Below are 13,666 nucleotides of genomic sequence, written 5' to 3'. Positions count from 1 at the left end.
GAATTCCTAGGGCTATGGGCCTATCGTGGACCCCAAAAAAATGTCGTTTAGGGGGTCAAAGCCGCTCTGGAAGTTCAAGACAAGAAAAACTGCTAAAAATATTAAATGTTGAAATGAACAAGGAAACAGATGAAACTAACTTGGGGTTCTAGGTGGAATAGGAGGGTGGCCACCAATATCCACCTAGATCACAATGGGCTTTGTTTATACCTTACAATACTACCTTTGTTAGGAACCACAATCATTCCCTCAATATTGGTGTTACAGGAAGCTCTTGTTAAGGAGGTTGGACATTTGAGTTACCTATTACTCCTCCTCTTTATCTTAAGTTGCAGGAGTACCCCTCACTCTTACTTTGAATGTCGAGATGTAAGATCAATGGAGATTGAAAACTCCTTTCTTTTTTTCTGCTAATCCCGATATTAGTTCAAGAATCTTAACTAATGTTGCAGTAGAATATTTTTCCACAAGAGTAATGATAGAAACAGATCCTTTAATGGATCTTCATGATTTGGGTCCTACTAAACCTCAAGACTTTTCTTTTCATATGATATCATCTACAAAGGCCGACCTCCCAAGGCTAACTAAACCTTGGGTTTTATTACCCACAAAAATGGTTTTGGATTTATCTCTTTTTTTATTTTTTTCTTTATTTTATTTCCTAGTCATGCACTCTAAATGACCTGAAATTTTTTTCTGAGGGCAGACACCACCACAATTTTATTCAAGGGTATGTGTGTCGGCTCTTACCTTCCATCTTCAATATCCAACCCCCAAGGAATCATGTATGCATCTACAACTAGTCATTAGTATTATAACATTCTTTTAACATCCTACCTGACAACGATGCCAAAATGTCAAGACTATTTATTGCTTTAAAAACAACCAAGTATTGAACATTAATTTATCTACCCAGGGATTTGTCTTTCTATCTCAAAGAAATTGGAAAAGTCTATGCAAGAGGATTTTAATAACCAATGTTGGTGCTATATGAGTTGATATAAAGTCTAAGTCCTTTTTACACAAGTAGTCTAATTCTAATTAGCAACAAAGAATTTCTAGCGAAATCAAATCTAACTAGGGAAAGGAAATTTGAATGCACAACTAATTACTAAATAAAACATTCTAACTATGAAACACCATAAAGAACTTCGATTCTAGACTTATCAACTATTTAATCATTCATAAGATTATCAGAAATGATCTATTTTAATAGCGCATCATCAGGAAACAATAATGAAGAAACAACAATGGGAAATCAAAGAGATAGTAATCATTTATCTGAGAAACAAAAAAGTGAAATGATACTTGTGAACTTGATTACTATTGAAAACATAAAAAAGCTATTTAATAACCAATTATTAGAAAGAACTATTCAGAAAAAGGAAACAATAAATGTTAATCTAACTTTACACAAACAATACATCGCTTCACTTAGGAAACGAACTTGAACTACTTGGAATCAGACTACCTCTACAAATATTCAAATTAAAGAATGATTGATAATGTTAAAATCAAATAAGAAATACTTTCATTATAATCCTTTGAAGATAAATTATTACGATCGAAAGCTTTATCTTTAGTTTTGTCTTCTTACAAAAGTACAACCACCATCAGAGGTAAATTCCTCTGATTTTATATTAAAAAATGGAGATCTATAACAAAAATATGCAAAATAAGCAATATTCCTAAGAATTTAACATTCTCAAAATTTTCCTCTTAAATTAGGTTGACTCTCCTATCTTCACTGAATAGACCAAGAATTTTGACTCATAATTGATTCTCTAATTGAGAATAGCTTCCATGAACTCATTCAACGTGGTCGTTCACAATAGATCTTCACAATGCATGTTTTCAAAGTGATCTCGTCCAATGAATTATTAGCCAGATTATAAAGAAAAGATCCAGGGCTTATCTTGTTAAAACACAATTATATGATCAAATAGATTTTTACCAAAGTTTGCAACATATTAGGCAAAGAACGTGAATATAAGTCATCAAGAACAATGAATTGTTATAAATACTTAGAGATTAAATGGAAGAAAATATAAATATTACAGGGCCCAACACTTAAAATACATCAAGCTAAGAAGACAACAAGCCTATGATATCATTTTTAAAATTCTCCAACAATTTCCAATTCCTACTTGTGATTCCCCACCATTGGATGATTTTAGAATCCTGGTAGAAGCACATGTGTCATAGGCATACCTCTCGTTGATACTCTATAACTCCTTCAACAAAGTTAAACAATGTCATCATATGTTTCCTTAGAGATATCTCTTTTCCCTAAATTATTTATCATATCAAGGTAGTCATCTCGCATTCACTTGATCAAAATTGTTTAAACTATTTCCTTGTCCATATCACTAAGTTGAGATATCTACAAATTATACTAAAGGTGCTCAACATGCCCTTCCAATTTTTCAGCTGGCGTCTAAGTGATTTTAAATATCTCATCCTTCTAATCCCTAGAACAACAATAATCCTGATACTTTTCTAAAAATATATTCTTCATTCCATCCCAGGTAGTAATGGATTCTCCATTGAGTCCAATAAACCATCTTAGTGCAGCCCCTTTTAATGTGGCTAGAAATAATTTAAATTTTTTTCTTCAATGGTGTAGTCATAAATTCTACAAAGGACATCAAGTTCAAAAATAAATGTATTTGGAATTTTTGTAGTTTTACATTGGAAATTAGGAAGTGTAGACAAAGAGATGTTCTTAATTGGGGCATGTCCTTGGATATTTCCAATAGGGAACTCGAAAGTAGTAATTGAGCTACCTACCACTTGGTTCTGCCTAAAATTTTAAGGGTTTTATACAATTTTTATAGGTGGCCCTCCTAATGGAGGAGATTTCTCCATTCTTAGTGATGGGGATTGCTCAGGTTGTTCAAGTTATTCTAGTTGCTCAAATTGTTCAAATGTCCATGTGGTACTAATGACTTCACAACACCCTCTACACTAGAATTCTTAGTAATTTGTTGCACCACAGTGCCTAAATCCAAAATTTAATGATTAAATGGTCATTCTTCAGGACTTGATTCTAGGTCTTTCTCATTTGTACCCCCTCCTCCTTCTATAAAATTTTGATATGTGTCCCCTATTGATACACATGGAATAAAAACTCTAGGGCTTATCTCTGAGATTGAAGGTTCATAAAATTATGCTTCCCTAACATGTGTAATGATCACAAAAGACTACGGTGAGCCTTTGTTGAACAAATTTACCTTATCCTTTATTCTTAGATGTTACTCCCTAAGTAAATGATTCTACTTTAGCTTTTGATATTATCTCTTCTATAAACCTTACTCTTCCTAGATCTTGATTTTTTTTCTTTCTTCCTCTTCCTCTCCTTCCTGCATAGTTAGTTTCTACAATTGAATCACATTTTTTTTCTTCATTATTCATGCAATGGAATCCTATTTGTCCTAACTACTCACAAGGTCGAACCCACTTCAGTATGTTGAAGAAAATACCAGGTTATTGCCTCTCGTCTTACTTCCTAAAAACCTCAAAGTTACAAACACTTCTACCAAAATTTAAATCAATGCATGTAAACCAATCACACATATGCACCTTTATAGCCCCCCCAACAATGATGCCAAAATGTTGGGCAAGTCAATTTCCCTTTTAATTCAAAATATTGGATCCAACTCTTGCACTAACTGTCAATTTGGGTAGGCTTTTTGTTTCAAGGTGATTACACAAAGTATATGCATGAACATATAGAAACTAGAACTCATTAAACCTTAAACCAATCGTTGTATTGTCAATCTCAACAATTAAAACACACTTGATGTTACACTCCAACTCTCGTTCACACTTTGAGAAAAGAAAGACGCACGTTGCAGAATAAAACTCACTTTGTCACACAATCTCTCTTAAAACAACAGTCTTGGAAACCACCAACACTCAAGAAATTATTGAAACACTCATTCAATAAATAAACAAAAAATTAGTTGTAAAAAAAATAAAATAAACACCACGCCAATGAAGGGACTATTCCAGGACCTACGTTTTTATAGACTAATAGAGATTAGAATTTTGTAATTATCTAATACATGAACAAGGTTGTAATAGTAACAGTAAATCACACATGAATCATAATCGAAAGGAAATTATCTCACTACTACCATACCTCTCTAACCAATGATCCCTAAGGTTTTCGTTGTGAGAAACATCCTCCAAAATTTGGTCTACAATTGAAATTTGGATCCTACTATGGATCTTGCGATCATTCATTCCATAGTCACTTTATGGTCGATAGATGCTTTGTAATTTTCAAAGTAACTTGCTCACACATGCTCATTTCACAACAATTTCATGAGTGCACTCTTTTATGCAAGCTTCAACAGGCACACCACAAGTCCATCAAAACATTTCATGTGCAATGTTCATTCTTTGTCAATAGTCAATGTGCACTTTCATCGAAAATTTCTCACTTTTGGTTACTATTGTTCTTCTATTTTCAGTGATTTTTTCCAACTACCGCTTTTGTACACCTTTTCTCTCACAAGTGTTGCTTTTAGCTTTACAACTATTGCTTTTGCTTGTTTTAACTTTAATGATTGCCATCTTCATGCTATCTTCATTCTCGCATGTGTCACTTTCAATGTCATTCACATTTTGCAAGTGTCATTTGCACTTTTCTCTTACTGCCGTAAGTGTTTTATTTTAGCTTGGAAAGTGTCGCACATTGCACTCATTCCCAAATTTTCAAGCATTGTCACATAAGTGTCATCACTGTTGTTGCAAAGTGTACCTTTAGTGTTGCACTAAGGGAAAAATGTCGCAATGTCGTCATATTGGGGGTATTATGTTGTTCATGTGTTATGAGTGATCAATGTTGTGTTTTAAATTGTTCTAAGTGTGTGATCATGCTCAAGTTTTGTCATTATTCACTTTTACCTCATTGATCCCACACTTAACCAAATCGAGAAAAGTTATTTCCCAAGCAACTTGACCTCACTCAGCATTCCTAAACAATGCACTACGCAGTCTCAGTCCTCAAGTTTCAACCTTACCTCTTGGAACTATGCAATGCACAGTTCATAATTTCGATTCACCCTCTTCTGTGCACTCTATATTCTCAATACTCAACCTCAATCCTTGAGCTCCAAATCTGTGCAACCCCTGCCTTTCAGTCACCTTCTTCTACACATTTGTCAATCTCAAGAAACAAGCCTCTAGATTGACTTATTTAAATATGTAATTGTGCAATCCTTAGGCTTCTTTCCCTCCATAAATGCACATTGGGCAACCTCAAGGATAAAGCCTTAAGTTTGCCTCCTTGAGCCCCTCATTTGCACAGTTGACTTGCCCTGTCTTGTCTGAAATGCACACTACTTAGTCTCAAGGCTCAAGCCTTGGCCTTAACCTCCTGAACTGCATAGCTTCACAATCCCTTGACCTGTTTCCTTCTAGAACTACATAGTAGGGAACCTAAATCCTCAAGTCCTCAACTTAACCTCTGGAGCCCCTTAACTATACAGATGTCTATCCCTAACCTATCTAAAATGCACATTGTGTAGTATCAAGGCTTAGTCCTTGTCCCTAGCCTCCTGAGATACATAACTGCGCAATCCTTTAGCCTAAATCCCAACCTATCACCCGGTTCTAACTTAGTTAGCAGTTGTCATGAAGCATGTTAGACTAGGGCTTTATGAGAATTATGTCATCTTGTCATGAGTGGATTTCAATTACAAGTATTATAGTATGTTATGATAGGATGATGATGAAAGAGGTGAAAAAGGATACCCTTTTATAAGACACCTTTATAACTACAAATAAAAGTTGATCAATCAAGAAAATACAAAGGGACTCCAGATTGCGGCAACAAATGAATATCAAGATCACATTGAAGACTCCCTACATACAAGCCTTATGGAGGAGGAGGAATAATAACATGTTCCATCTTTCAAGAAGACATAAAGATAGTAGCAATAAGAGTGGATTGACACTTCCATATCATCATGCAGTCCATATCATCAATGTCATGTCATCTCATGTCATGAGTCACCATTTTCCACACATTTGTGGATTATGTAAATTTAATATTGGAGAAATGTAATGTAAAGTGGAAGTCCAAGAGTCATCGATAGAATGTGAAAATTCATGAAGGTGTCAAAGAGTCATAGAGAAGTCAAACAATCATGAGGGTAGTCCAAGATTCACAAGGGAGGTGAATGGTCACCTCATTTGTTATATATACACCCTCATAGGTCATATAAAGGACTTTTCACCTTGGCTCCTCCTGCCAGGAATTAGAGAAGAAAACAATTCTTTTTTTGGAGGATCAAGTGGTTGCTCTAACGCTCCACTATTGGAACCAGTGGTGTTCATTGTCTTGATGTATCTTGGAAATTTTACTTAATTCATAAGCTCGTTGAGCCAACACACTGTCATGTGTATCTCGCAAATATTGTAAGATTATTCTTTGAATGTTTGTGATATATGTTGTTTTCATTTGTACTAAGGAAATTGAAATATTTCAGTGAATTTTGTACTTATCTTATTGAAGGTGTGTTGTATGTGTTTTAACAATCATTACTTCTATGTGAATTATTTCCCTAGTTGTCCAACGATTCATTCATATGTATATGTTCACACGTCTTTACTAGATTAGTATTATTACTCTTCTTTTAAAGGCTCATTTTTTCTCTCCCTTTCAATAGAAGAACCTTGATACATTATTCATTTGAACATTCCACATGGAATACTCATTTTTTAATCTGAAAGTACCTATACATTACTCTCTTGTGTTGAACATTGTAGCCAAGGAAAATATTTGAGAACATATGGTAGTCGAGCCTTATTTCCATAAGGGATCCCACAAATGGTGTGAAGTATAATTGTGATTTTTCATTGGGGAGACCCCTTGGTTAATATATTTCTAACATTGTTAACACATGCTAAGAAGGAGGTCCATTTGTTCCTAGCAGGGGCTAGTAAATTACACAACAACAAAAACTACTCAAAATAAATGTACGGAGTCGTAAATGGTAAAGATTTACAATTAATGAAAAGTTGAAGTACAAAATTACAGTGTTGGTACTTCCTCCTCTATTGTGTTCTATGTGTGCCTTGTAGGTAGAAAGTACATTGGTTTAGAATTATAAAACACATTCCTATTTTCGAAAGACTAAGATCATCACGAGAATATCTTGATTCTCATGTCATCTAAATCAAGAATATATAATAATTACCTTTTAACAAATAACCCTAGTTGAAACCACTTTGCAAATCTTGTCTAATATTACAATGATTTGTCAATTAAGAATCTTAGTTTTTTTCAACTAGGCCAGTTGTGTTGTCCACAAAAGTCTCCTTCGATGGTTGAACTGGATCTGGTCAAGTACCTATCCAAATTGATCTTCATTGCTAAACATAGGAGAACAACATGTCAAAAATGAGTTCGACGTGTATCAAAAATGTCAACAAGGTATTTTTTCCATTCTTTGTGAGGAAAAACATGGATATATGGTCCTGTAACATCACTTGAGCAAGCCACACACCCTATAACAACCCTTTGTCAATTTATTCATAAAATTATCTGAAGTAGTTAGCTTATATGTCGAATTACAAGAAAAACTAGATAATAAGGATGACAAATAGAAAGGAAACATACTTTAGTAAATTATTACTATCAGGGTTATAAGGTATGTTTGTAAGTGTCAAAATGATAAGAAAAGGTAGGGAAGGTAGGTATAAAAAGATGTCGATTTTGCATCCCAATAGATACCATGTTAGATTTTTTAATGTTTCATATCATAAAAGCTCTAATACCATGTAATATGTCAAGCACAAGTATAATAATCTATTTGTGACAAAATAATACACTAGCAATAGCAAGAAGAAAAGAGAATAGAAAATGAGACATCACTCAATAGAGTAAGAAACTAAAAATACAAATTCAAATTCACTTATATTACATTGCTTGAATTGATTACAATTAAAGATCACTCGCTTTATAGAGGAAGAATGCACACTAGGTGTGATTCTTTAATGCATTAACAAAAGAAGAAGAAAAAAACAATTCCCCCTTAGTTTTAGCTAACTAGAATAAAAATGAAGTTTTCTAGTAAAAAAAATGAGTTACTGCCAATATTATACTTGAATAAGGATAATATGAACCAAAAATAAGTGATAATTGAAGAAAGAACTCATTCATACAATTCCTAATACTAGAAATATAGATAAACCCCAAAATAGGACTAAGACTCAAGAGATAAGGTTGCCAAGAATAAGATAGGTGGAAAAGGTTATGGATGATGTTTTCTCTTAAAATAGGAAAGGAAATGCAAACTTGCAATAAGAGAGGATAAGGATAAGGTAGTTCATTGAAATGGACAAGATATATCCATGTCACTACCTAGTCAATGCCGAATCACTAACACATGTCATCTTACATGGCCACTCTAGCTAAAAATAGACATGCTAAAAATAGAATTGCTAAAAATCACATGACCTCCTAAAGGGTAGGAAATTTAGGGTGGGTAAGGGTAGGTTATTGGCATGTAATCCAACATAGTTATCACCCCAATTGAACTTTTTTATTAATTAATTTATTATATTATTAATTAAATATAATGAATTGGTACTATACTCACCAACTTACAACATGCTAACTCATTATGCTTTATGCTCTTAGGAGATATTACAAACAATATTGAAGTAAAGTTCTGAAGCAATAACATGGAAAAGGCAATAACAAAGAAAGAGGAATCTGTGTATAGACTGGGAGGAATTGACCGAAGTCATCATGGACAAAGAGGGCATGAAAGATGTATTTAGTGAGTTCAAATGGCTAGCCAAACCATATTTTTATTGCACCTAGAGGCACTCTACAGCCCAGTATAGGGTAGATATGTAGTTGTAATGTAAGTATGTGAACAATTTTAAATGTTGAATCAACTACAAAATAATAAAAAGTTGCCCACGGGGCTTTGGATTGACGGTGAATGGGTGCACTGTTAAGGCACTCCTTGCGATAGGTCACCGGTTCAAATCTCCGTGGGTACTTAGGTTAGTCTTAAACTAGAAAAAAATAATAATAAAAAGTTAAAAGTGATATGGGGGATGAGTGTAGACATTTAAATGTTCACTCGATTAATAATAAAAAGTTAAAAGTAATAAACAAAAAAATAAAAACTAATAATAAAACAAGTTAAAATAATATAAACCCCAGTGTCCAATGAGTGTAAACATTTAAATGCTGGCTCAATTAATAACCAACCTAGATCTATCTTAACCTCGGATCTATCAAGTGCCGAGAGGTATCCAATCTCTCGAGGTGAAAACCTACTTTTTGAGTATGGAACTTGTGGAAAGGATTGCACCTTGAGAGATTTTATCCTCTTTATGCTTGATAGATCCGGGGTTGAGATGGATCTAGGTTAGTTATATAATACTATATAATATCTATATTTGTATCTATGTGTCTCTTTCTTATTCCCTCTCTCTATCTCATCCCCCAAACATACACGTTCTCTCCCTCTCTCTCTCCACCTTTCTCCGTCTATGTATTTCTTCTTCCCTCCCTCTCTCCCCCTCTAACTCCAACTCCCTCTCCTTATCTCTCTTGAGTACTCTCTCCCTTTCTCTCTCGCCTCGCTCTGTCTCCCCCCTATCTCTCTCTCTCTCTTCCTTCAACTCTTTCATTATCTCCCTCCCTCTCTCCTTCGCTCTCTCCCCTCCATATTTCTCTCTCTCTCTCTCTCTCTCTCTCTCTCTCTCTCTCTCTCTCTCCAACTTTGTCACTATCTCTATCCCTGTCTCCATCTCTCTCTCCCCTCCATCTTTGTGCCTCCTCTTATTTTTCTTCCCCCCTCTCCCCTCTCCCTCACTCTCTCTCTCCAGCTCTATGTATCTATGTATTTGTTCTTTCTGTAGAAATTTTGAATAATATGACACATATTCACAAAGATTATCCTGATTACACATTACTTGTGGAATACATGCATAATACATAACCTCCTCTACGTTGATCATCAATTTTGCGGAAGCAAAACACAAGCATGCGCACATAGAAGCATCAATCACACAGTATTTTCCCGAGAAAGCATCTCGCTAAAAACCCCAACTATCTGTATATTATATTGATTAAGAACATGTAACAATACATAGTACAATACTTCTCACAAGTACTCAGTACTATCTCCACCTGTTACACACAATACAGCTCAGATCTGATCTCCAAATCTCCCTCGCTGCTTGCATGCCTCCACTGCACAATACCTGCAAGAGAATGAATGAATCCAAACTCGTTCCAAGTTCTATTTACCTTGGAAAATCACTCACACTAGAAATCATGTGAGCACAGGCTATCTACTGGGAAATTCTCATAGGAATTACTCAATCCATGATTTTATTGTGCAAATATCATGCACAACTGATAGTCACAACTCACCCTTTCACTTATCTCTAACACTGTCTCCATTGAACTGTCCATGCACTGAGTTAAATGATGTATTCTTCAGTTGCATTATGAGTTAATAATTAGTGAATTAATTAGTAACTAATTCACACAACTCATCACTTAGTCTATTGGCCAGTTAGACTAAATACAACTAGTTCAACTAAGTCAAACTGAACACAACTCCATCAACTACTCATCTAACTCCACAGAACTCACTCACTTGAGTTCTAACTAAATTCCTTCATGCAATAGCTCCAGTAACACATAAGGAAACTCGTATTTCCTTCTGTCAGCTGCATGTGCCACATCTGTAGCTCATCTTGAAGTGCTCCAATAGAATAAGATAATGTTTATAGTCCAAATATTATTAAGGGCTAATAATATTCGACTGTTCTATATTTAGACTGAGCAGTCACTCCTGTTGTTGTCTAAAAATAGAAGTCCATCTATTTTTCCCAACATGACCAATCATCCATAAACAATATCCTGCAACTCATAGACATGATCCATATATCTAAAAATAGACATAGTCTAAAAATAGACTTGCGCCAAAAATAGCTACTTAGTGAAGGCGACTCCTTAGTGAAGGCGACTCCTTTTCACTAAGCTCCATCATCTTGTTGCATTCTCAACAAGCATTTCTTGTTGCACACTTTTCAACACTTTCCTCCTCTCTCTCTCACCCCCTCCCCTCTTAAATTTGATCCCATTGTATTATGTTTAGGAATGAAAAAAAAAAAAATTGGTTTTAAAATATTGAACCTATGATTTGGATCAATCATGTCAACTAAAATACAATAATGAAACTCTTTTAAAAACCATACACTCTCTTTTCTCTATTATAGTTAGTCACTTTGCTTGGTCTCATCACTTAGATCCTTAGTTAGGATGGATCTATACTTGTTTTTAATAATATTATTTATATTATATAAATTTCATGTCTTTATATATAAAAGTATTCTCATTTTTTACTTCATTAAAACCTTAATTTGATTTCTATGGGAATATTTTTAGTCGTCGTGAGGATATATCTCAAAAGAAATTATAAATTTTTCCATTTAGATTCAATTAAAAAATATAAAAAAATAAAATTTAAATAAAATATTTGTATTGTGAAATAAGTTATGTTTGTTGAGCATGTGGTATTGATAAGCCACGGTATTGGTCTATGGTATTGTAACAAAACCTATTTACAAGTTAATAATATCCATGGTTAAGAATCTTGTCATGTTGTTATAAAATATTTTGATTGTGAAATAAGTTATGTTTTTAGGGCATGTGGTATTGATAATCCATGATATTGGCCCATGGTATTGTAACAAAGCGTATTTGCAAGTTAATAATAATCCATGATATTGGCCCATGGTATTGTAACAAAGCATATTTGCAAGTTAATAATAAACCATGGTATTGTAAAAAAAACTATTCACAAGTATCAATGGAAAAAGTGGGGGTCAATATCTACAGATAAGAATCTTGTCATATTATTATAACATATTTTGATTGTGAAATAGGTTATGTTTTTTTGGGTATGTGGTATTAATAAGTCATAGTATTGTAACAAATCATATTTAAAAGTTATTAATATCCATGGTAAGGTGGGGGTGAATATCCATGGTTAAGAATATTTTCATATTGTTATAAAATATTTGATTGTGAAATAAGTTATGTTTTTAGGGCATGTGGTATTGATAATCCATGATATTGGCCCATGGTATTGTAACAAATCGTATTTTCAAGTTAATAATATCCATGGTAAAGTAGAAGTGAATACCCATGATTAAGAATGTTTTCATACTAATATAAAATATTTTGATTGTGAAATAAGTTATGTATTTTGAGCATGTGGTATTGATAAGCCATGGTATTGGCCCATGTTATTGTAACAAACCATATGTTAATAATATATGTGGTAAAGTGGGGATGAATATGGTTAAGAATATGGTATTGTTATAAAATATTTTGGTTGTGAAATAGGTTATGATTTTTGGGCATGTGGTATTGATAAGTCATAGTATTGGCCCATGGTATTGTAACAAAGCTTATTGAAAAGTTAATAACAAAATCAAAATATAAAAAATTGAATTTTATTATTTTTATTACTTTAACTTTTTATTATTAATTGAGCCAACATTTAAATGTTTACATTCATCCTCGATACTAGATTTATATTACTTTTAAATTTTTTTTATTACTTTTAACTTTTGTTTATTACTTTTAGCTTTTTATTATTATTTGAGTCAACATTTAAATGTTTACACTCATCCCCGATATCACTTTTTAATTTATTTTTTTTAATTGAGTCGACATTTAAAATTGTTTACATACTTACATTACATCTACACATCTAACCTGTATAAAATGTTAAAGTAATAAAATAATAAAATTCAATTTTCTATATTTTGATTTTGTTATTAACTTGTGAATAAAATAATAAAATTCAATTTGCTATATTTTGATTTTTTTATTAACTTGTGAATAAAATAATAAAATCCAATTTGCTATATTTTGATTTTGTTATTAAATTCTGAATAGGATTTGTTACAATACCATGGGCCAATACCATGGCTTACCAATAACACATGCCAAAAAATCATAACTTATTTCACGTGTAAATAGGATTTGTTACAATACCATGGGCCAATACCATGGTTTATCAATACCACATGCCCAAAAAACATAACTTATTTTACAATCAAAATATTTTATAATAATATGAAAAGATTCTTAACCATGGATATTCACCCCCACTTTTTCATTGATATTATGAACTTGTGAACAAGAATTGTTACAATACCATGGACCAATACCATGTCTTATCAATGCCACATGCCCAAAAAATCATAACCTATTTCACAATCAAAATATTTTTTAACAATATGACAATATTCTTAACCATGGATATTCACCCACATTTTACCATGGATGTTACTAACTTGCAAATAGACAATGCTACAATACCACATGCCCAAAATACATAACTTATTATTTCACAATCAAAACATTTTATAAATATTTTATTTTAATTAAATTTTATAATATTTTTTAATTAAATATAAAAGGGAAAGGTTATAATTACTTTTGAAATATGTCTAAACCATCTATTCTAACTAGTACTAAAAATATTCCTATAGAAATTAAATCAATGTTTTAATAAAATTAAAAATGAGAATACTTTTATATATAATAAAGTGAAATTCATATAATATAAATAATATTATTAAGAACAAGCATAGATCCATC

This window comes from Pinus tabuliformis, chromosome 2_2 (assembly GCF_031772625.1).
Source record: "Pinus tabuliformis cultivar Carrire ecotype Pingquan chromosome 2_2, CPIR1, whole genome shotgun sequence".
NCBI classification, from domain to species: domain Eukaryota; kingdom Viridiplantae; phylum Streptophyta; class Pinopsida; order Pinales; family Pinaceae; genus Pinus; species Pinus tabuliformis.
Note: the sequence above shows the minus strand (reverse complement) of the source record.